Source organism: Ambystoma mexicanum, chromosome 13 (genome assembly GCF_040938575.1).
Source record: "Ambystoma mexicanum isolate Mex_15411 chromosome 13, UKY_AmexF1_1, whole genome shotgun sequence".
Classification (NCBI taxonomy): domain Eukaryota; kingdom Metazoa; phylum Chordata; class Amphibia; order Caudata; family Ambystomatidae; genus Ambystoma; species Ambystoma mexicanum.
Genome location: NC_090938.1, coordinates 789539238 through 789561492, shown reverse-complemented (window position 1 = coordinate 789561492; position 22255 = coordinate 789539238). Strand labels below are relative to the sequence as shown.

Below are 22255 nucleotides of genomic sequence, written 5' to 3'. Positions count from 1 at the left end.
TATGAGTGATCTTAGAGCCAAGTTATACAAGTTCCCCTACCAAAGGAACAGCACCTTAATCAATTTCCCAAGAAAATGCCTTTGTTTTCATCTGCGGACACTTAAAAATCAAGCTCTGGATTTATCTGGGTTGATTTTTAAACCATTAGCTGAAGCATAGTCTCCCAGTGCTGTCATTAGCCTTTGTTTTGCGCGATGATATCATCTGCATAGACTAGCAAAGACAGCCTGGTCTCTCCGAACTTTAGGCTGGCCAACAAGAGGGATGAAAAACAGTGGAGTACATCTGATATGTAAACATTAAAAAGAAAGGGAGCCACTAAACAGCCCTGAGGGACTCCTATCTGAATATGAATCACCTGCGACAAGTTGCCGGCACTAGATAGCCTTACCCTTAGGGTGAAGTTATGGTGCAATTATATAAGAATAGCCAATAAGGGCTCAGGAATCCCCCAGGTCTTCAGTTTCCCCAACAGACGCTCTCTATTTACAGTGTCGAAGGCCTGGGATAGATCCACTCATGCCCCATAAAGAGGTCTCCACTCCTTCACTATGCTTTCTAACTCACGTAAGTAAGTTTGAGGTTGTTAGGTGTGGTAGATAGACCTCTACGGAATCCCGTCTGAAATTTAGAGGGAATTCCCTTGGCCATGGCCCAATCTTCAAGATCTCTCAGGACCAGGGCAGCAAATATTTTGCTGTCCGCGTCCAAAAGGGATATCGGATAATAATTACCTGCCGGTAGTCGATCACCACACTTAAAAATGGGGATAACAATGGAGCTTCTCCAGGAATCAGTAATAGTAGCTGTTCTAATGATGTTATCAAATAATGCCTTTAGGGCCCTAGACCAATGGTTTGGATTTGATTTTAAGATTGCATAAGAGAGTCCATTAGGCCCTGCGGCCCGTGATACCGATAATATGATTATCAATGATTAAATCTCTTCCACAGAGCAGGCCAGGACCCAATTCCCACGGGGTGAATTAAACAACACGTTAGTCTCTAATGAGCCATAGATCTTAGTGAAGTGCTGAACCCGATACTGCTCCTGTATAATGGTTTCTTGTCCTTGTATATTTTTTTTATTAATCAAGGACCAGAATTACGAGACTTTTTTGGACAAACCGTTTTTAACATTTTCTCTCTGTCTCTCTGTATTCTGATTGACTGAGGCGATCTCATCCAATTCCTTCATTTGTTGTTTATTTGCCTGGCATCTAAGGAATATTGAGTGTTAGCCTTATTAGATTATTTTAGGAGATAGAGCTCCCTTCTTCTTTCTCTCTTTTTTTTTAGGATCTCGATGTCAAAACAATGAGTATGAGATGTTTTCTTTTTGACAGAGCCAGATTGAGGAGGCACCAGATTCCATAGCAGTTTAACAAAGTTATTCAGCTGAAAATGAAGCAGATACTCCTTCTCATTCCAAGCAGATGTCATTGTATCTAACCTGTCATTCAGATTCTGACCCCCCTTATCAAATTTCACCAGCCTATTACCAGCTACATTGGAAGAGAGCATCTGTTTCATATAGATAGTTTTCTGACTCAAAGGTATACAAAAGAGCCACACTTCTCAACTTCTCAAACAGCAACTGGGATGCAAAAATATAGGCAATGGTCAAGTTTGACAAACCCCTTCTCCAAGTCGGGGCCACTCCAATAACAGGCTCCAAATTTCCATTGAAGGCCAACAGACCCCATTCTTTCATAAAGTGAAACCACACTGTACCATCCAATCTCCTTTGCTTACTCTGAGCCAAAGATGACACATTATCAACCAAACAATATGAGTTCAAATCTCCCATGAATATTATTTCATCTGCAGGGTATTGTATCGTAAAGCCAATCAGAAGGTCACACAATTTCTCCACAAAGGGCATTATTGGGAACCGGGCAGGGTTCCAATAAGGATTTATCATTAACCAGCCCCTGTCCCTTTTTGTGTCCTTCAGAACCGTTCTAACAATCATTGTCAAGAACATAAGACATCCCAAAGATCTCATTTCTACAGAATATGGCCAAACCCCCCACAGGGCGCCCTGCTGTCCCCTTCAAGGCCAGTTGATGGTAAGACAAAAACCCTTCTATATCAAAGGGCTTAGTTAACCATGTTTCTTGAATAACGACCAAATCACGAGAGCCAAAAAATGTATTGCTTTCTCGCAGAATTGCAGAATGAATTAGGACCCCTAGAGTTCCAGGATAGTGCTCTAACCGTCCACGTCGTTAGAGATGCTGATCTGCAAGCCCCAATTTGAAAAGGACCTGGGAAACAATCTCTGGCACCATATCCACAGCTGTTACTGAAGAGTTGGATTTTTTCCATTACCTACCATCAGACCGGGTCTGGGCCCGATTTCGATTACCAGATATATTTCCATTGGGCTCATTAGGCTGGGTTTCTGAAATAGTTAGATCCCTGCGAGACAGCTCAGCACTCGCCCCCAATAAAGTAGCATGTATATCGCACTCACACCAATTGTGGAGATCAATTTTACTCAAGCATGGTTTTAATGGCGTGTCTGGGGAGGGTATGCTCAGTTGAGATTCCAATCTCTTGAGTATAGATTACGAACACATGGCGACGCAGACAGTTTATCCTGCTCAGCTAATTGATTATCCTGTGACCTGTAGATTGTGCCTACATCCCTGCAGCAGGCACATTAATGCCATGAGCTATCTTACCAGGATTTCAACCGGTGACCTGTAGGTTGCAAACACATAATTGAAAGAGTTGCATGAATCCCCTGAGCTATCTTAATGGCTTTCCAACCTGTGCCCTACAGGCCGCACACATATCTATACATGAGACGTCTTAATCTACTGGCTTTTCATCCTGGGTCTCAAACGTTCCTTCTTTACGTTGCAAGCATATCACACAGTGTTAAGGAGTGGCAGGGACCCTATAGCAGTTACCCCAATTACCAGCAGAGAGACACTCAGGCCCATCAAAAACTCCCCGTCGCATGAACAGAAGAGTCAGCCATGGGGCAAAGTTTACTGACTTTATTATCTAATAAAACGACAGGGAACACACTGGAAAAACATGAATTTTCCATGGTTCTCATCTTCTGAGTGTGTTTCACCTGGTTTTATCGAGGTGTGATATCACTCAACCAAGTACTGTCCCTGAAACCTATCGGGCATTCACATTGGCCAGTTTACACGATCTATATACACTTTCTATAAGGGTTAGTTCTACTGGGTAGCCATATCTGGTGGCTCCTTCTGGGACCACCTCTACATGTTTCAATCTACAATGTTGCAGCGTCGCAGGGCGACCACTGGCTCCTGCAACATATTATATCCTCACGTGAAAGGTGACTCGGGATTGGGCAGAGCGGGTCCTCCCAGGTCTGGGACCCTGGACAGTTACCAGGCTGAGTGTACCTTCTCAAGGCAATGAGAATGAAGATGGAGCAAGATTACGAAGAATTCCTATGTTCACTTAATGTAACTAGCGACCTGAAGCCTAAGGGTTTGGTGCGCTGCTATAAATGCAAAAATAAATAAAATGCAGGTGCTGTGTGTTCCCTAATGTTGCCATCTCTGATCACCTAAGCCTGGGAGAGTGCATTCAGTTGGCAGTTTGTGAGCGACACGTGTGTCTTTCCACCTTTGATTTGGTGGGAACAGCTTCTCTCCGTCCACTTTGATTGAATGGGCATTGTCCTTCTCTGCTGGGTCACGTGTGTGTCGAGACCATGAAATGGAGCACTCTTGCCTGGAATTATGAGGATTTTAGCCTGAATTTCTTGCAGGTGGCTTATCGTCTTGGTAACCAGGAACTTTCCGTCTCCACTCGTCCTTGGCTGGGTGCATCGTTTCTGCTTGCCTCTGGCTGCCGCAATCATGCCAGCCCTGCCATGTACTCGAGACCTGTCTCCCCTTCCTCATCACTTCAGTGGGCCTGTGGCTTCCATATTTGCCCTTGCCGCTTTCCATGTCTGTGGCAGTCGAGCATGTGCGAGCTACGTATACATATACTTTGGCGTCTTGCGGTTCAGCTTTGGTGAAGAAGGTGGATAGATATAAAGACCTGCGTGAGTCGTAAGCATGTGTTTCGTGTCTATTTGTAATAAAGGAATGCATGTCCGTGTAACTTTGTAAATGGATGGCTATGTGCTTCATGTCTAAGTGCGGCTACGTCGTGATGTCAGTAATGACGTCATCGATTTCCTGATTTGGAGTCCGTCGACTTGTTCGATTGATGGCATCTCCGTCTCCTCCAGGTCATCGACTGAGTATGGCCTGAATGGCTCTCTGAGAGAGTCACATTTCTCATATCTGCGATACATCGGCGATGGCGGTGAAGGGCCTAAGCGTGAGGTGCGGTGCATCTATCGTGTCTCTGTCTTCGAGCTGAGAGCCGTGTGAGGGTCATGAGGGCCATACTTGGACCTCCGTCTTCAGCAGTGAAAGGTGTATGAACCTTTCGTTGACCTTATTTCTGTGGAGGTGTACCACCCTTCTAGATACCGCTCCAGGCCTTTCTGCAGTACCGCTGGACGAAACGAGGTAGTGAAAGCTGGAAGTCTTTCTGAACTTCAGGACTTACGCCTGTTGAAACAAGCCTACTGCCAGCTCGTCCACAGCCTTATTTTGCTAAGTGCCTGCCAAGTGCACTGGGAGGCATTCCAGCATAGGATGTTTGCATGCCAGAAACACTGGAGCTATCTAACCGTTTTTGGAACCTGACACATGTGTGGTGCGCAAAGGTACCAGCAACAACTGCATTAACCCACTGAGCCATCTGCTCACAGATGTCCATGACAGGTGCACTAACCCAAGCAGCTGCGTTACCAAGATTTGAAAGCTGTAACCTGCGGGCTCCGCACAGCTCTTAGAAACAGGTGCGGTAACCCCCGAGATGTCTTGTCTGGATTTAGAAAACGTGGACTGCAGGCTTGGCACATGTCTAAAAAACCAGGGCACGAAACCAAGGGGTGCCTTATCAAGGTTTAGAATGAGTGATCTGAAGGTTGCACACACACATCTCTGCAACACGCGGATTAACCCACTGAGCTATAGCGCCAGACGCTTTAAAAAGGGATTAAGATGACTGTTTTCAATATAATGCATGATTAAAGAAATGTAAAGATCCTGGTACACCCTGGACATCTTTTTTACATGGGGGGGGGGGGGTGGGGTGAGCAGAAACAATACTTTTAGTCAAGGGGGGTAGGAACAAGTTTGAACCCATATGTTGTGAAATCCCGAACCCGTGGGGCAGCAGGGCAGTCCCGCCCCTCCGGCACTCATGTCCCTCTATCCATCCGCCTCCTACAGCCATGTCTGTGGGTTTATGCAAACTATGGCTTTGCTGGCAGGTGGGGCACAGTCAGGGGTTGCCTCCCATGTGTACATATTAGGAGAGGCAAATGCCCGACCCCAGCCGCCATTGGCACAGGCAAATGCTGCTGCGCTCTGACTCTTCAGCTGGCCAGCCTGGCACGCCACTTTCCTTGCCTGCCTCCCAGGGCATTGGCAGGCACGGGCCGCCGCGCATTTAAAGGGGTGCCGAGGACGCCGCCGCTCCACGCCACTGTCGCAGCCACGAGGGAGGAAGCAGGTACGGCCGGCGGTGGGACGGGCGTCTCCGTGTGACCTTGGGCAGATGACATCATGTCACCGTCCTAGCATTGTGCAGCACCTCCACAGACGCGCTTGAGTGTAGACACAGTCGCGCTGCCATGCCAACACGGGGCCATGTCACTGCGCCGAGATGAATGCCTCCTCGGAGGAAGTGGCAACTGAGCTGGGAGGAAGGCACTGCACGTGCCGGGGACATGGAACAGCGGATGCAGGCGGGGAGGGAGGGTCTCGAATCAACAGGGTACACGAAGAGTGTGTTTGCTGTTCCCTGGCCTAGGTGCACAGTGTGGAAACTACAGAATGTGCCCCCGCCGCCATGGTTTCAGATCCACGCACGCACGCGCACACCCCCCCCCCCACACACACACACGACATATGGCCTGGGAAAGTCGCACACACGCGTATAGGGCATATGAACTGTAATTGACAGTCATAGACGGACTCCCAGACACACAAAGACATGCACAAACATGTATCAAACATGTAGACTGAAATTGGGGTATATGGACTGGACTCGAGGTGCACGCGCATATGTATAGGGCATATGGACTGGGCTCGAGGTGCACGCGCATATGTATAGGGCATATGGACTGAGCTCGAGGTGCACGCGCATATGTATAGGGCATATGGACTGGACTCGAGGTGCACGCGCATATGTATAGGGCATATGGACTGGACTCGAGGTGCACGCGCATATGTATAGGGCATATGGACTGGACCTCAGGTGCACGCGCATATGTATAGGGCATATAGACTGGACTCGAGGTGCACGCGCATATGTATAGGGCATATGGACTGGACTCGAGGTGCACACGCATATGTATAGGGCATATGGACTGGACCTCAGGTGCACGCGCATATGTATAGGGCATATAGACTGGACTCGAGGTGCACGCGCATATGTATAGGGCATATGGACTGGACTCGAGGTGCACACGCATATTTATAGGGCATATGGACTGGACTCGAGGTGCACGCGCATATGTATAGGGCATATGGACTGGACCTCAGGTGCACACGCATATGTATAGGGCATATGGACTGGCCCTCAGGTACACACGCATATGTATAGGGCATATGGACTGGACTCGAGGTGCACACGCATATGTATAGGGCATATGGACTGGACCTCAGGTGCACACGCATATGCATAGGGCTTATGGACTGGACTCGAGGTGCACACGCATATGTATAGGGCATATAGACTGGACTCGAGGTGCACGCGCATATGTATAGGGCATATGGACTGGACTCGAGGTGCACACGCATATGTATAGGGCATATGGACTGGACTCGAGGTGCACGCGCATATGTATAGGGCATATGGACTGGACCTCAGGTGCACACGCATATGTATAGGGCATATGGACTGGCCCTCAGGTACACACGCATATGTATAGGGCATATGGACTGGACTCGAGGTGCACACGCATATGTATAGGGCATATGGACTGGACCTCAGGTGCACACGCATATGCATAGGGCTTATGGACTGGACTCGAGGTGCACACGCATATGTATAGGGCATATGGACTGGACTCGAGGTGCACACGTATATGCATAGGGCATATGGACTGGACCTCAGGTGCACACGCATATGTACAGGGCTTATGGACTGGACCTCAGGTGCACACGCATATGTACAGGGCATATGGACTGGACCTCAGGTGCACACGCATATGTATAGGGCATATGGACTGGACTCGAGGTGCACACGCATATGTATAGGGCATATGGACTGGACCTCAGGTGCACACGCATATGTATAGGGCATATGGACTGGACCTCAGGTGCACACGCATATGTATAGGGCATATGGACTGGCCCTCAGGTGCACACGCATATGTATAGGGTATATGGACTGGACTCGAGGTGCACACGCATATGTATAGGGCATATGGACTGGACTCGAGGTGCACACTGGGGATGGGTGAAGTGGCTCCAATTAGATTGGAGCATTTCTAAACACGGGGGCTTGAGTAAGCTCGAGTGATTCGAACTATTTGGAGTTGGAGCTCAAAGTGGCTCAAAACGTTTGAACCAGGACTGGTGTTGCTCATATACATGTGTGAGTATTTCATGGTTCGACTCAGCTTGAATACAACTCTATGGTAATCCCGTGTTCTGGCATACTGGCAGCCAAGGAAGTATTGTATTGTATTCGGTTATTTATATAGCGGTCTTTCCCCATTTGTGTGGCCTCAATGCGCTTTTTAGGTTGGAACGCCCTCGGGGACCGTAGTCAATGTGCTGGAAAATTCTAAAGAGTTTAGATTAGGAGATGCCTGTGTGCATTTTTCCAGTCTAGGATTTGGGTGGGCTTGGCTAAGCAGCCCAAAGAGAGGTCAGTCACGCGGGTGGGTGTTGTCGGTGGTTTGCGATAAATTGCTATTGTTGAGAGAGTTGATGAGTGACCAGCTATACCGAATTTCGTAGGTAGGCACCGTATGCTAGTGGCGGAGATGCTGTTTCTATGGTGCATGGATGCTTGGCCGTGCCTGCAGCCTGTGTCCACAGATGTGGTTTAATATAGGTACTGTGGTCTTCAAGGTTATACGTACCGTAGCGGTGCTGGGTGGTATTCACAGATATATCTGAATGTGGCACTGGTTAACATTCACAATCCTGTCTAGATGTGACCACGCCAGCTAATATTTACAAATTGCATCTAAAGGTGGCATTGCCTAGATGTGGCACAGGCCAGTATCCACAATTATATCTAAAAGTGGCACTGGCTAATAGTCAGAGCTCTTGGCCTTATGTGCTCCAACCCAAAGCCATCCTTACTCAAAACCCCCCACCATCTTTCAAAAAGGCGCTGGATATTTGTAGTTAAAATCCTTTTCTTTTAAGAAAAGCCTTAGTTTGATTTACTTGCCATTTCTTTTTCGTTTAGTAGAGGGAAAGCAAAGTGGAGGCCTGGTTCATTGAGTGGGTTCGGTGGCTTTTCCACCAGAAATACCGCCAAACTCGTTTACCCTTCCAACCACTTGGTCTGTCAGAGTTACCACCAGATGACAAGTGTTGGTCCCTATTTTCAGAGTCCAAAGGACTGCATGGAGATTTTGGAGGAAATACTGTGGCGGTAATTCCACCCCCGGTAACTCCTCCAGTTTCTGTCTATAGTCCCGCTCTGAGGCACAGAGATGTATTGGCCTGCAGTGGAGGGCGCTGGTTCCAGCCTTCTAGGAGCGGAATCCGACAGGTACCGACTCGGGAGCCGTCTCTATAGAGGCTTCAAAATCCAGCTATTTTCTGCGCTGTTCAAACGGAAATTCGAGTCGAGCACTTTAAGGATCTCCATCGCTAGTACACCCACATGTGTAGGACATATGGCTGGAACTGAAGTACACACGCATGAATAGGACATAAGCAGCACAATTGAGCTGCAAGCGCAGGAGATATGGGCTGCAATTGAGCTACACGCGCACGCGCAGGGAATACGGGCTGCAATTGAGCTGCACACACACATGCAGGAGATATGGGGCTATAATTCAGTTACACGCGCACGCACAGGAGATATGTGCTGCAATTGAGCTGCATGCGCAGGAGATATGGGCTGCAATTGAGCTGCACGCGCAGTAGATATGGGCTGCAATTGAGCCACATGCGCATGAGATATGGGCTGCAATTGAGCTGCATGCGCAGGAGATATGGGCTGCACTTGAGCTGCACGCACAGTAGATATGGGCTGCAATTGAGCTGCATGCACAGGAGATATGGGCTGCAATTGAGCTACACGCGCAGGGAATACAGGCTGCAATTGAGCTGCAAACACACATGCAGGAGATATGGGGCTATAATTGAATTACACGCGCACGCACAGGAGATATGTGCTGCAATTGAGCTGCATGCACAGGAGATATGGGCTGCAATTGAGCTGCACGCGCAGTAGATATGGGCTGCAATTGAGCCACATGCGCATGAGATATGTGCTGCAATTGAGCTGCACGTACAGTAGATATGGGCTGCAATTGAGCTGCATGCCCAGGAGATATGGGCTGCAATTGAGCTGCACGCGCAGTAGATATGGGCTGCAATTGAGCTACATGCTCATGCGCAGGAGATATGGGCTGCAATTGAGCTACATGCGCATGAGATATGTGCTGCAATTGAGCTGCACGTACAGTAGATATGGGCTGCAATTGAGCTGCATGCCCAGGAGATATGGGCTGCAATTGAGCTGCACGCGCAGTAGATATGGGCTGCAATTGAGCTACATGCTCATGCGCAGGAGATATGGGCTGCAATTGAGCTACATGCGCAGGAAATATGGGCTGCAATTGAGCTACACACGTACGCGCAGGAAATATGGGCTGTGATTGAGCTACACGCGCAGGAGATATGGGCTACAATTGAGCTACACATGCCCGTGCAGGAGACACAAGCTGCAGTTGACCTACACGCGCAAGCGCAGGAAATATGGGCTGCAATTGAGCTACAAGCACAAGTGCAGGAGACATGGGCTTCAATTGGAGTTTTGTTGAATAATGGAAAGGAATCGCATTTGATTTTGAATTTGTAAGGAGAAAAAAATCAGCAAATAGTTGTTTATTACGTTTAACGCGTGAGCCTGTACCCACAGACAGAAGCAGAAGAGTGGCATGTGGGCGATTATAAAGCAATTGCTTTTCTAAGGAGTGAGGGAAGAGGGAACCTTGGCAAAGTCCCGGAAGCAGGATGTGGATGAGCTGAAGGGCGCTTCCAGAGGGAAAGGGCTTGCAGCCTTCAGCGGTCACCCCCTGACCAAAGGCAGTGCTGGCAACTTTCCCCCTCCCTCGCTGCATGCATCCAGGTCTCGGGGGGCAGCGGCTGCCACTGCTGTGGGAAAAGCTTAATGGGAACAACTGAGACCCCCCCCCCATCCAACTGAAGAATCAGCCTGCAAATAAACGAGATTCCCCGGATCAGAACATGTATGCTGATGGAGGGGCCTCGATCCCACGCCATATGGCCTATGTCTGTGTTTCTTTGTTTATTTGGTAAAGCGCACCAAACCCGTAGGTAACTGGGCGCTGCAGCTAAGAATACCGCTTTCACGGAATGCTTCCTCCTCCAGCCTTGGTTAACTTAAATCTAGGAATCTCAAGGCAGTTAGAGGCAGCGGATCTAATAGGACGGGTCGTGGTTGTTCTGATTATTCATTCTGAGAGATAGGGGGGGGGCGGAACTGTTTAGACATCTGGAAGCGAGGGAAATAGTTTTGAGTAGAATCCTGCCAGTTATTTTTAGCCAATGGTGGTCTCTTCTGAGGTTGGAAATATGTTCTCTATTCGATAGGCTAATGGCAGTCCTCAAGGCATTATTTTGCAGCATTTGTAATTTGTTAGTGATACATTTATGAGCTCCCAAGTACAATGCATTACAGTAGTTTAGCTTTGATAAGATTAAGACATTAGCTAGGGCGATGCTGCGAGCTTCAGATGGGTATGGCCTACAGGCTCTAATAAGTTTGCCTGTATAGGCTGTCGAGGAGGCTGGGGAGTTGACCTGTTTTCTCAGTCGAGGTAAAAACCTAGAGTTTTTACTTTGTTTACTGTTTTCATGGTGTTAGCATCTATATTGCAAGAGGCATAGTTAGGGCTAAGTTTTTTTAGGTTGGCTGCGGAGCCAAGGATCAGGATTTCTGTTTTATCGTCATTTAGGCAGAGGCCACGGGATGCCATCCATGTCTGAGTGAGGAGATATGTTTCATTCACCAAAGCCGTGTCCTTATCAGAATTGCCCGAAAGGGGAATGAGGATCTGGGTACCATCTGCGTAATTAGTGTAGGTGATACCCAGTCTGTCCAGTTGATCAAATAGGGGCTTGGTGAATATGTTATACATAGTGGGTGAGACGCACGACCCCTCTGGGACGCCACAAGAAATTTGAATCGGGTCAGCAGATAGCAGATGCAGATGGGGAGAAAACTCATAGTTCTGTTTGCGAGGAAGGACTGGACCCAGGCTATTGCATCGCTTGAGAAGTGAGCCGCCGATGCCAGGTGTTTGCATAAAACTGCATGGTCCACCAGGTCAAAGGCAGCCAACAGGTCAAGGAGGAGTAGCATGGCTGTTTTGCTGTTGCCCTTAATCTCATCTATTTGGGTCTTAAGGTCTATTGATGCCGTTTCAGTGGCATGTTGTGGCCTGAAACCAGATTGGCGCGACCCTAATCGGTGGTTCGTTTTGAGGTAGCCCGGGATCTGTAAGTACGCTACTCTGTCGATAATTTTTAGAAGGAAGGGGACCGTGGTGATGGGTCTGTAATTGGTCGGGATAGATGGGTCGAGAGTCGGTTTCTTGAGGAGTGGTAGAACCCACGACTCTTTTAGGGTTTTTGGTACCATGTTGGTTTTGAATGAGGCATTAATGAGTTTTGAAATAAATGGCGCTAAATCTCTACCCGCGTCTTTGACTATTTGGGCAGGGCAGCTGTCGCCCTGGCAATTGGAAGGTTTTTAAAGAAAGGATGATTTTCTCTGTTTCCAGTATGGAGACTCTAGTGAATATGAATGGTGCTGGCAATTTAAGGCTTTCAGTGGTGTGCGATATTGGTTTCGTAGGAGGCAGTGAGCCTTTTTTACTGGCAATTTTTGCTTGAAGGGTTGTTATTTTGCTGGCTAGGGCATTCTGGATGCTGGTGCACCTTTGTTTGTCCTTGGGATCGTTATCTGGGGGGAGTGGGGGCAGGGGTATGGGACACTCTAGTTCCCGTAGGATCACAAACAGCTCCTTGGTATTAGAGCTAGCTTTTAGTATTCTTTCGTTGAATATGTCTTTTTTTGTACATATTATTTCTTTCTTATATTTATTAGATAGTTGGAATCTTAATTCTTTGAGGTGTGGTGTAAACCAGGCATTGATGTGCGCCTTCTCTTTACTTTTTTCGGAGTTTGACCGGTGCAATGGTATCTAGAGCATTCGTCATGGTTTTGTCGTAGACCTCTACTAAGACCTCTGAGTTGGAGCTGCTAGATAGCGAGTTGAGCGATGGTGTAAGGAGTGGTAGTAGTTTGTCGGATGTAATATTTCTTTTGCATCTAGGAGGCATAGATGGTGCTAAGATAGTTTTTTTTTGCATTTGTTTATCTATTGTAATTGAGAAGTCAATCAGATAATGTTCTGACCAGGGTTGTGGTGTAATGTTAGTAATAATAGTAGTGCAGTTCAGCTTCGCAACCCAGTCAAGGATTCTTCCTTTGTTGTGTGTAGGGGTGTGAACCTCTTGGCATAGTCCATACTCGGATAGGACAGATGCTATAGATTGTGCCTGTTTATCCTCGGGGTCATTGAAACCTAAGTTAAAGTCACCCAGCATTAATATTTGCGAGGACTCTTTGATGTGTGTGATGTGCGTAACTTAATCCTGCTCCATATGGCCTATATGTGTGTGTGTACCTCAATCCTACTTCATATGGCCCACATATGTGTGTACTTCAAATCCACACCATATATCCTATATCGCATGTGTGTGTACCTCAGCTCCAGTCCAAATGGCATATATGTTTGCATTTGTATTTATTATTGTTTTATACAGCGCCTTAATCCAAGGCGCTTCACAGTTAACAACATAACACATCAAACATAGAACAGTAGAAGAAGTAACAGTAAACATGAATGAAGCCGTAAAATCGGTATGTAGAACAATTTGCATATGAGGGAGAGAAGAGTGGGGGGGTGGGGAAGGAAGGAGTGAGAAAACCCAAAGGAGGAGATGATGGGGGCAAGGAGTGAGGTGTAAAGAGAGAATAAGAAGGGTCCGAGAACAGATCCTTGGGGGACGCCGTATTCGAGATGGAAGGTAGTAGAGTTTTGTCCGCCCCAAGAGACGGCGAAAGAGCGGCGGGAGAGGTAAGAGGAGAGCCAGTTAAGGACAGAGCCTTTGAATCCAAAGGAGGAAAGAGTGTTGAGAATCACGGGGTGATCGACAGTGTCGAAAGCAGCAGAAAGGTCAAGGAGGATGAGGATTGAGGAATGTTTAGAATAGCGAGCGGTAAAGAGAGAGTTAAGGACATAGGTACGAGCGGACTCAGTGGAGTGTTTGGGGCGGAAGCCAGATTGAGAGGGGGGAACGAGAGAGTGGGAAGTGACAAAAGTTGAGAGCTGAGAATAAGCTAAGCGCTCGAGTAATTTAGAGAGAAAAGGTAGAAGTGAAATTGGGCGAAAGTTAGAGGCGGGAAGAGGATTAGTAGAAGGCTTCTTCACTATAGGGATGATAGTGGCGTGCTTGAAGGCAGAAGGGAAGGTGGCCCTGGAGAAGCAAGTGTTGAAGAAGGGGTTAGGTAGGGAATAAGAGGGTGGTATATCTTGGGAATAAGAAGGGTTGGGATGGGGTGAGACGGGGCGGCAGTAGGATGGGATTTAGTTAAGAAGAGAGAAACATCAGAGGGAGTGATAGGAGAAAATGTAGACATGTGAGCTGAGGGGGAGTGTGAGGAGGGCGGGGGAGGGGAATAAGAAGGAGAACTGACCATTTTTGGCGAAGAGAAAGAATTTTTTCAGAGAAGAAGTTTGCAAAGTCAGAAGGAGAAAGATGAGAAGTAGAGAAGGGGCCAGGAGCGGGAGGGGAGAGGAGACGAGAGAGGGTTTGAAAGATACGATGAGAATGAGAGGCTTGGGAGTGAAGGAGGTTAGAAAAGTATGCGCGTTTGGCAGAGTTAGGCAGGAGTCATATATGGAGTGATGAGAAAGTAGGAGGTTTGGTTAGGAAGAGTGGGGGATTTGAGCCAGCATCGCTCAAGGCGACGAAGGAGACGACACATGGATAAGAGGTGAGGAGGGAGCCAGGGTTGGGAAGGTTTAAGAGAAGGGCAGAAAGAGGAGAGGGGGTAGAGTTGATCGAGACTAGATGAGATAGAGGAGAATAGAGAGGATAAGGCAAGATCAGCCGCGAGGGAGGAGAAATCAGAGAGGGGAGGAAGAGAAGAAGAGCAGGTATCAAGGAAGAGTGAAGGGCTAAAGTTCCGGAGGTCGCGTCGAGTAAAAGATGTGGAGGAGGGTAAAGGAGAGGGAGGTGGAATGCTGGGAATAAGGGAGAAAGAGAGCAGAGCGTGATCTGATAGATAGCTGGGTAAGGAGGAGACAGGAGAGGAAGAGTAGGTGAAAATGAAGATGAGATCAAGAGTGGAGCCAGAAGAGTGAGTCGGAGAAGAGGGAAGCAGAGAGAGAAGGTAGGAGTCAAGGATCGAGAGAGGCGGTGAGGGTTGAGGGGGAGCAGGAAGATGAAGGTTGAAGTCACCAAGTACAGTTAGGGGAGAAGAGGAGGGGGAAATGAGAGAGAGGAGGTGGTCGAGATCATCATAAAAGGAGGAGAGGGGGCTAGGAGGTCTATAGATAATTATGAAGGAAATGGGGTGAGGATAAGTAAAGGATTTGTACAAGTATTCAAAAGAAGAGAAAGTAGGAAGGGACAGAGAAGAGGTAGATGAAAGGTACAAAGGATGGAAGAGGATGCCCACTCCACCGCCACGACCAGTGGAACGAGAGACATGAGAAAAGGATGGGGAAGGGGTGGTAAGGGAGGCAGGGGCAGTTGAGTTGTGTGGTGGGATCCAAATTTCAGTTTCACAGAGGAAAAGAAGATTGAGACGAAAGAACATGTCTAAGACGGCTGCAGTCTTATTACAGAGGGATCTGGCATTCCAAAGAGCAATATTAATTAGGTTGGAAGTTTGAGTTGGAGGGGAGATGAGGTTAAGACGACAAGGAAGGGAAGAAATGGAAGGAGGTGAGGATATATATATATATACATATACACAGACATGCATATATATGTGTGTGTGTGTGTACCTCAGCTCCAGTCCATATGGCCTATATATGTGTGTGTGTACCTCAACCCCCCTCCAACTGGCCTATATATGTATGTGTACCTCAATTCCACACCATATATCATATATATATGCATGTGTACCTCAATTACAGTCCAAATGGCATATATGTGTGTACGTACCTCAATCCCACTCCATATGTCCTGTATATGTGTTTGTACCTCAATTCCATTCCATACATCCTATATCTATGTATGCGTGTACCTCAATTTCAGTCCAATTGGCATATACCTGTGTGTAACTTAATCCCACTCCATATGGCCCACATATGTGTGTGTATCACCATTCCACACCATATATCCTATAGCTTATCTGTGTGTACCTCAATCCCACTCCATATGGCCCACATATGTGTGTGTACCTCCATTCCACACCATATATCCTATAGCTTATCTGTGTGTACCTCAATCCCACTCCATATGGCCCACATATGTGTGTGTACCTCCATTCCACACCATATATCCTATAGCTTATGTGTGTGTACCTCAATTTCAGTCCAATTGGCGCGCGCACGTGTGTGTGTGTGTGTGTGTGCCTCAACTCCAGTCCATATGGCCTATACATATGTGTGTGTACCTCAATTGCAGTCCAAATGGCCTACGCATGTGCGTGTACTTCAATTCCAGTCCATGTCCTGTATATGTGTGTACCTCAATTCTAGTCCAGATGGTCTATATGTGTGTGTGTACCTCAGTCTCACTCCATATGTCCTGTATATGTGTGTGTGTACCTCAATTCCACTCCATATGTCCTGTAAATGTGTGTGTGTACCTCAATTCCAGTCCATATACCCTATAACCATAAATGCGTGTACCGCAATTCAAGTCCAAATGGCCTAAAGACATGTGTGTGTACCTCAATTCCAGTCCATATATCCTATACCTGTGTGTGTGTGTACCTCAACCGCACTCCAAATGGCCTATGTGTGTGTGCACCTCAATTCCACTCTATATGGCCTATTTACGTGTGTATGTGTGCTCAACTCAAGTCCAAATGTCCTATACCTGTATGTCCACCTTAACACCAGTCCATATGTCCTGTACGTGTGTGGTAGCTCAATTACAGTCCATAGGTCATATACATGGGTGTGTGTGCACGCATCTCAATTTCAGTCAATCTGTCCTATACGTGCGTGTGATGTCACCGCCTTCACTTTCCGAAGACGAGGTCGATAAATATGAGTCATGTGACCACGAATAGACCGATAAAAGAATGCGAAAATATATGTATATTTTGATCTCACTAAGATGCAACCACCTCAGCCCAGCATCCCCCACTCCTTCTAGAGCAAAGAAGGGCCACCCCTCCTCATCTCAAAATGGCAAGTATTCGCCCACCCCCGCCAGGCACCAAGGAGGTTAGTGTACAAAATAAGTAGTGGAACTATGTTCTCTGCTGGCCTCCCCCACCGCTACACTGGCCCCCTACCAGGCTGCCTCTCCTGCAACACAAACCCCATCCCACCTGAATCCCGCCTTTTCTCTGCTCCAGCCACCACCACTGTGTTTTACAGCTGTACTAGAAAGACTGAAAGAAAGTGCATCAGTCACTGCCATATGCAGCATGCAGCTTTATACACCCTGCCCTTTCTAATCACCCACCATTCACACCGCTTTAGGGACATGCCAAAGATTAAAGCCACCACTACCACCCACCTATTACCTGCACACACAGCTGTGCCTGCAGAAATGTCACGTTAATCGATTGATTACAGCAGAAGACAAACACTGATCACTGTAGGAGCAGATCTGAGGGGCCCTGAGAATGGGCGTTATGACCCAGGCAGGCTACTGAAATAAACAACAGCAATGCAGTGTCTGCAAGATAGCTCAGTGGGATGTGACATTAGAGCACTAGAACAGATCTAGCAGGACTGAGGTTCGAATCCCCAATAAGGAGGAGAGGGTTCCACCAGAAAATGTTTTCCATTTCCAGCACTGAGGCCAGGGTCATGTGACCTTTCGAAGGACCACCGAAGGTGTGGTTCTTCCAGCAAATCTGACTCCTTTGCTCATTGCCCTGTGCTGGGCATAGTGCCAAGAGTCCAGATCAGTGAAAACTAATGAACACACAGAAAGGCATGTCCTATGTTTTGGCAGAACCAAACTCAGGTGAAGGGACGTTATGGTTAGGGAGAACATCAAAGATGCACTGAAAAGCACGAGTGATGGCTAGCTATGCAAACCCCGACATGTCACAGGTCATCAGATATGATGTCACCAAAAGGAGAGGGTGACAAGGAAAAGTAACAGGTTCTGAAACCCAGTTAGAACTTAGGTGAAAGACACCAGTTGCCCCTTCTGATCTCACATGCCTAAATGCAGACATTAACATGGGGGCGCCCCAGAGCTGTACTGAGTTGGAGGGAGAGCTACACACACTGACCCATGAATAGTAAAACCACCCACTTATAATACATTAGCACCTCTGGTGGAGGCGTCAGCCAATCTGCAGGGAACTGATTTTCTGAGCCAGAACCAGCCTCCAGCATTGGGCCTCCCCACACCCAGCCTTGGCACACACTTCTCTCAACCAACCGTCTTGGTCACCCTCTACACACCCACAAAGCCAATCCCTTATTTACCTGTCCTCCCGGTCCTCACCCACCCAAAAGTCACAAATGGCCGCCAAGGAAATAGAAGAGGGACTCTGTTTCTATGTCTGTGGTGGCCATCTTTTTTGTTTTTTAACTGGATTCCCTTTAAAAAGCCATTAGCACACCGCTCGCATGCCAGGTGTGCTAATAACTGTATGACCCTGAAAGGGGGGTCGGTGGGGGATTTATGGCTGGTAATGGCCCAGTTTCTGCATTAACACCTTAAGTGCCAAGGACGAATATGCTCGTCCTTTTTGCATAGACTTGCATAATAGCCTGCCACTTACATGAATTGCTTTGCTTTTCTCGGGCCCCTAACTTCGGTCCAAGGCATGGGCAGCACCAGCCATGGGCTTGAGAGGGCAGAAGCAGGGGCGCCGAGTACTTGGGTGCACAGATGTAGAGGTACACCCAACCCAAAACGATTTTTAGAACTGGAGACACAGATGCAAAGCAAGAGCCCCTTGCTTTGCATCTGTCCCTCAATTTCTAAAAATCGTTTTGGGTTGGATGTACGTGTACATCTGTGCACCCCTATTCTCAAGAGGGGTGCACAGATGTAGAGGTACACCCAACCCAAAACGAGTGCCCACCGTTCCTTGGGAAGTGGGTCAGGCAACACACCTTTTATGGCTTAAATATCCTCCAAATGGATCGTAATAGTGATTTCCAAACACACAGAGTTAACATCACCTGGGTTTGTTTGGATGGCCCTAGTTGGCCAAGAGGGTGAAATGTACCTCCTGGAAGCTGTTGGTGCCAGGCCCACCAGGCAATACTAGGCTACAGGAATTACCTGAATAGCTCCCTGCATTTCCTATCCTGTACCATTGAGCAAGACGCGGTACATTGACCCTGCGAGGGTAAATTCAGCATCAGCTCATGTGTCTGTGTGAGAGGCCCCGTATGACGGTTACTTACTCAACCTTTGTCCGATTTAGGGAGAGCTATCCCAAGCAGAAGAGTAAACCTTCAGTGTATAGACCGGCGTTTCCTTGGTACTGAATAACCTATTCAATCCTGATCTCGCTGCAAACGTTCTGTCGAGGATAATCATTGGCAATCAGCCCTCTAGGGACAGGGCTTCCGTTGATCTGGTGCCTCCATGTATGAAATCTTCCAAACCATGCACTCCTCTCTAGCACATTCAGAATGCTCTGAGCCTTAAAGTTCCCAGTGGAACAAGAGCTAGCTGGCTGACAGCCAGCAATTAATATTGCCCCTAAGATAGCCTTGACTAACAAAGGTTCCTGCTCCAGTGCCAGCATTCAACAAGCAGTAAACACCCCCAAAACCAAGACCAGCTCCATGAAAGGATCTACCTAGATGGTTGACAGCGTCATCTTGCTCCCATTGCGAGTGTGTTGCCCCTCAGCTATCCAACTGAGTTGCATCCACATTGCAAGGTAATGAGGTTTTAAACTATACAGGCCTGCTGTATGAAAGTATGCAAGGGGCACCGTCTCTGCTTAGAAGATATGCATGGTGGAGCCACAGGCTGCCAACACTTCAAACTCCATCTTTCGTTATGTTCAAGTATTTAGTCAGCAATCACTATTTTGTAGCGTATCACAATAGAAAAATCACAGTGCGCAGCCTTGAAGGTCTTGGAGAGTGTGACATTGGCAGATGGTGTGCAATGAAAAACTCAACATCATAGCATAACAGGACATTGCAGAGTGGGGGGCAGTACTCTGGACGGGCCAACAACTTCAGTGGCTAGGAGCAACAGGGGAGAAAATATAATGTTGGTTCTACCACAGTTAGTCCGCTATACTAGAATCCCTGGTGCGCTGAATGGCTGGTGAGACTATCTGCCTGTCAAATCAAGTGATACAAGACTGGGGAGGGCCAGTGCAGCAATAATGCATTTCCATGCGGCAGTATTGGAGCTACTACCAGAGGAGCACCAGGGTACACCAATTTATCCCTCCACTTATTAAAACTGTCCTATTGTAAGGGTGTAAAGGTAATCACTTCTAAGCACTCCAATGTTTGCAGTTGAAATCATGGTGACATTACATTATTTGGCCAGGATCACACACTAAACAGCAAAGCAGGGATTTTAACCCACTCTGCGATTTGGGCACAGCCACCTTCTTCCACGCTTTAGTTGGAATAAATATTTAAGATTTGGGTGTCAAGACCTACAATAATACTGTCCTGTAGAGTCTTTTTTTTCTTTTGTTCCCTTGCATTGGGAACTTTTTTGGTGTTGGTACTCCACCTTGCAAATGTACCTTCTGTTTAGCGATCATTTTGTTCTCCCATCCTAGTCGTGTTGCTCGGCCTTTTGAGGGCTGTTCCACCCTGGATGATTATAGAGGGGTGGAGTAGGGGCAGTGATGTCTTACTGGAATGCAACTGGGAGGCTTGCATCTCCTTCTTACTTGACTCTAGTACATGCAGTACATGCTAGCCAATGTTTCCACTGGTCTGCGCCCCCCCTTGCACGAAGTTGGTGACTACGTGCAAATGCGGTCAAAAAACTGCTGGTGATGTCACTTCCTATATTTGGGCACCCCCCAGGAAATTCATACGTCGGCTCCCCTGGGCAGAAGCTGCCCCCACTTTGAGTCAGAAGGCATCCCTCTGCTGTGACACTCATTTCAACACTCATTAACGTGACGGCCCAGCGACATGCCCGCCTACATTCCAAAATGAAAAACCCAGAGATCTACATCACTACAAGGCCACGCCCACCCGCTTGCAAGACCACGCCCACACTTTCGCAAGGGGGTAGTGATGTGTACATTTCTGTTGCGGCACACGGGGCTAAAGTGTAACTTTCATTTTGAAATAAGAATGGACATACTTTTAACCTGTCTTAAAACATGAGCACTATTTATACAAAATTTTCAGAATTTACTATGATCCCTTTCACCAAATGTTTATTTTAAGTCAAACAGCATAGTCATAAGTTTAAAATGATGATTGCAACATAATAAACTGAGCTGTTTTCCCTAGCAATACAAATTGTGTAACTAGTTCTGCAGTGTTTTCTGGTTCGTTGCCCCCCCCCCCACCCCCCGCCCAGGTAGGTTTTCGAAGCAGGACTGTAACATACATGCCAACAATGTGACGCACCTGCGAGGCAGATTTCGCCAGAAAACTAGGGATAGGGAGACTTACATTTTTGCATATCGATGCATTGGGTCTAGAAGTATTTTAGGCGGGAGAAAGTGCAAAATAGCTATATTTTTCACTGAAAAGGTCGGGAGTCTCTTGCCTAAATCGATAGGGTTTGCATGGGTACATCTATGCTGGGAAAGATGGCACTATTGCTGAGAGTCATCGCCGCCTCGCCCTCCGCTTCCTTCATGGTATCCTCAGCTGCCTGCGGTGTGCGGTCCTAGCGGCCCCAGACCTGCAGCGCTCGCGGCACTTGCGAGACGTTTCCAGTCACTTCTGTACCAAAACTTCTCTCCATGCGCCAGCCTCTCTCCTCTCATCCCTATCCTCCATTTTGCACTCCTTGCTTGCTTTGCCTAGTCTCCCGCAGCCCATTCTGGGGATGGTGCATGGAGACATGAGGGGACGCCGGAAAACTCAGAGACGCATTTCCCCCGTAGACCCGGAGAAGTGTGTAAAAACCCAGAGTCTCTGGGCTAAACCCAGAGGTTAGGCAGGTATGCCCAGCGACAGCAGAAGCAAACATAGTGGCAGAGGTCAAAAGCCTGCTGAGTCAATATAAATAGACTGTCAGTGGTCTTCAAACTGTAGGCTTGGTACCTTCCCAGGGGGGCAGGAATCCCACAGCGTGAAGCACCTTAAAAACTATTTAGCCGTATCTACATTTCAACTGATCCTGAGGCTTCAACCAATGGATGGAAATAAGTGCAGCTTGAAAGAGAGGGAGGGAGTGAGACACTGACACACAAGAGAGACGCAGAGCTATAGGGCTTGCACATGTGGTATATAGCTGAGTCATCCAGTCCAGGCTTTATCCTTTGCGTACTGGGACTTTTAATCTTTTTTTTAAACTAATTTTCTTACATTTATCATCAAGCAAATACACATACAATAAATTCAACTTAATAAACTTAACCAATCTAAATTGAACAACAATTAAGCCAAAACCCTCCCCTACCCTAACACACCACATAAAAAAAAACAAATCCAATTTCTAGATGGAAAGGGATATAAAGAGAGACAAGAGAAGGAAAAGGAAAGAGAAAAAAAAGCATACCTTTAAATGCCTGAAATACACAATAATCTCATGTAATCAAACTAATCAAATATATTCAA

At 47.4% G+C, this 22255-nt stretch overlaps 1 protein-coding gene across 2 annotated transcripts in view; it reads left to right on the top strand.

The window, feature by feature from the left end:
• Nucleotides 1-5360: 5360 nt before the first annotated feature.
• LOC138521975 (uncharacterized) overlaps nt 5361-22255 on the top strand; it is a 664020-nt gene continuing 647125 nt past the window's right edge. For both annotated transcript variants that reach the window (XM_069635169.1, XM_069635168.1), the window contains exon 1: nt 5361-5577. The gene's annotated coding sequence lies outside the window, so the exon portion shown is untranslated. The remainder of the gene's footprint in view (nt 5578-22255) is intronic.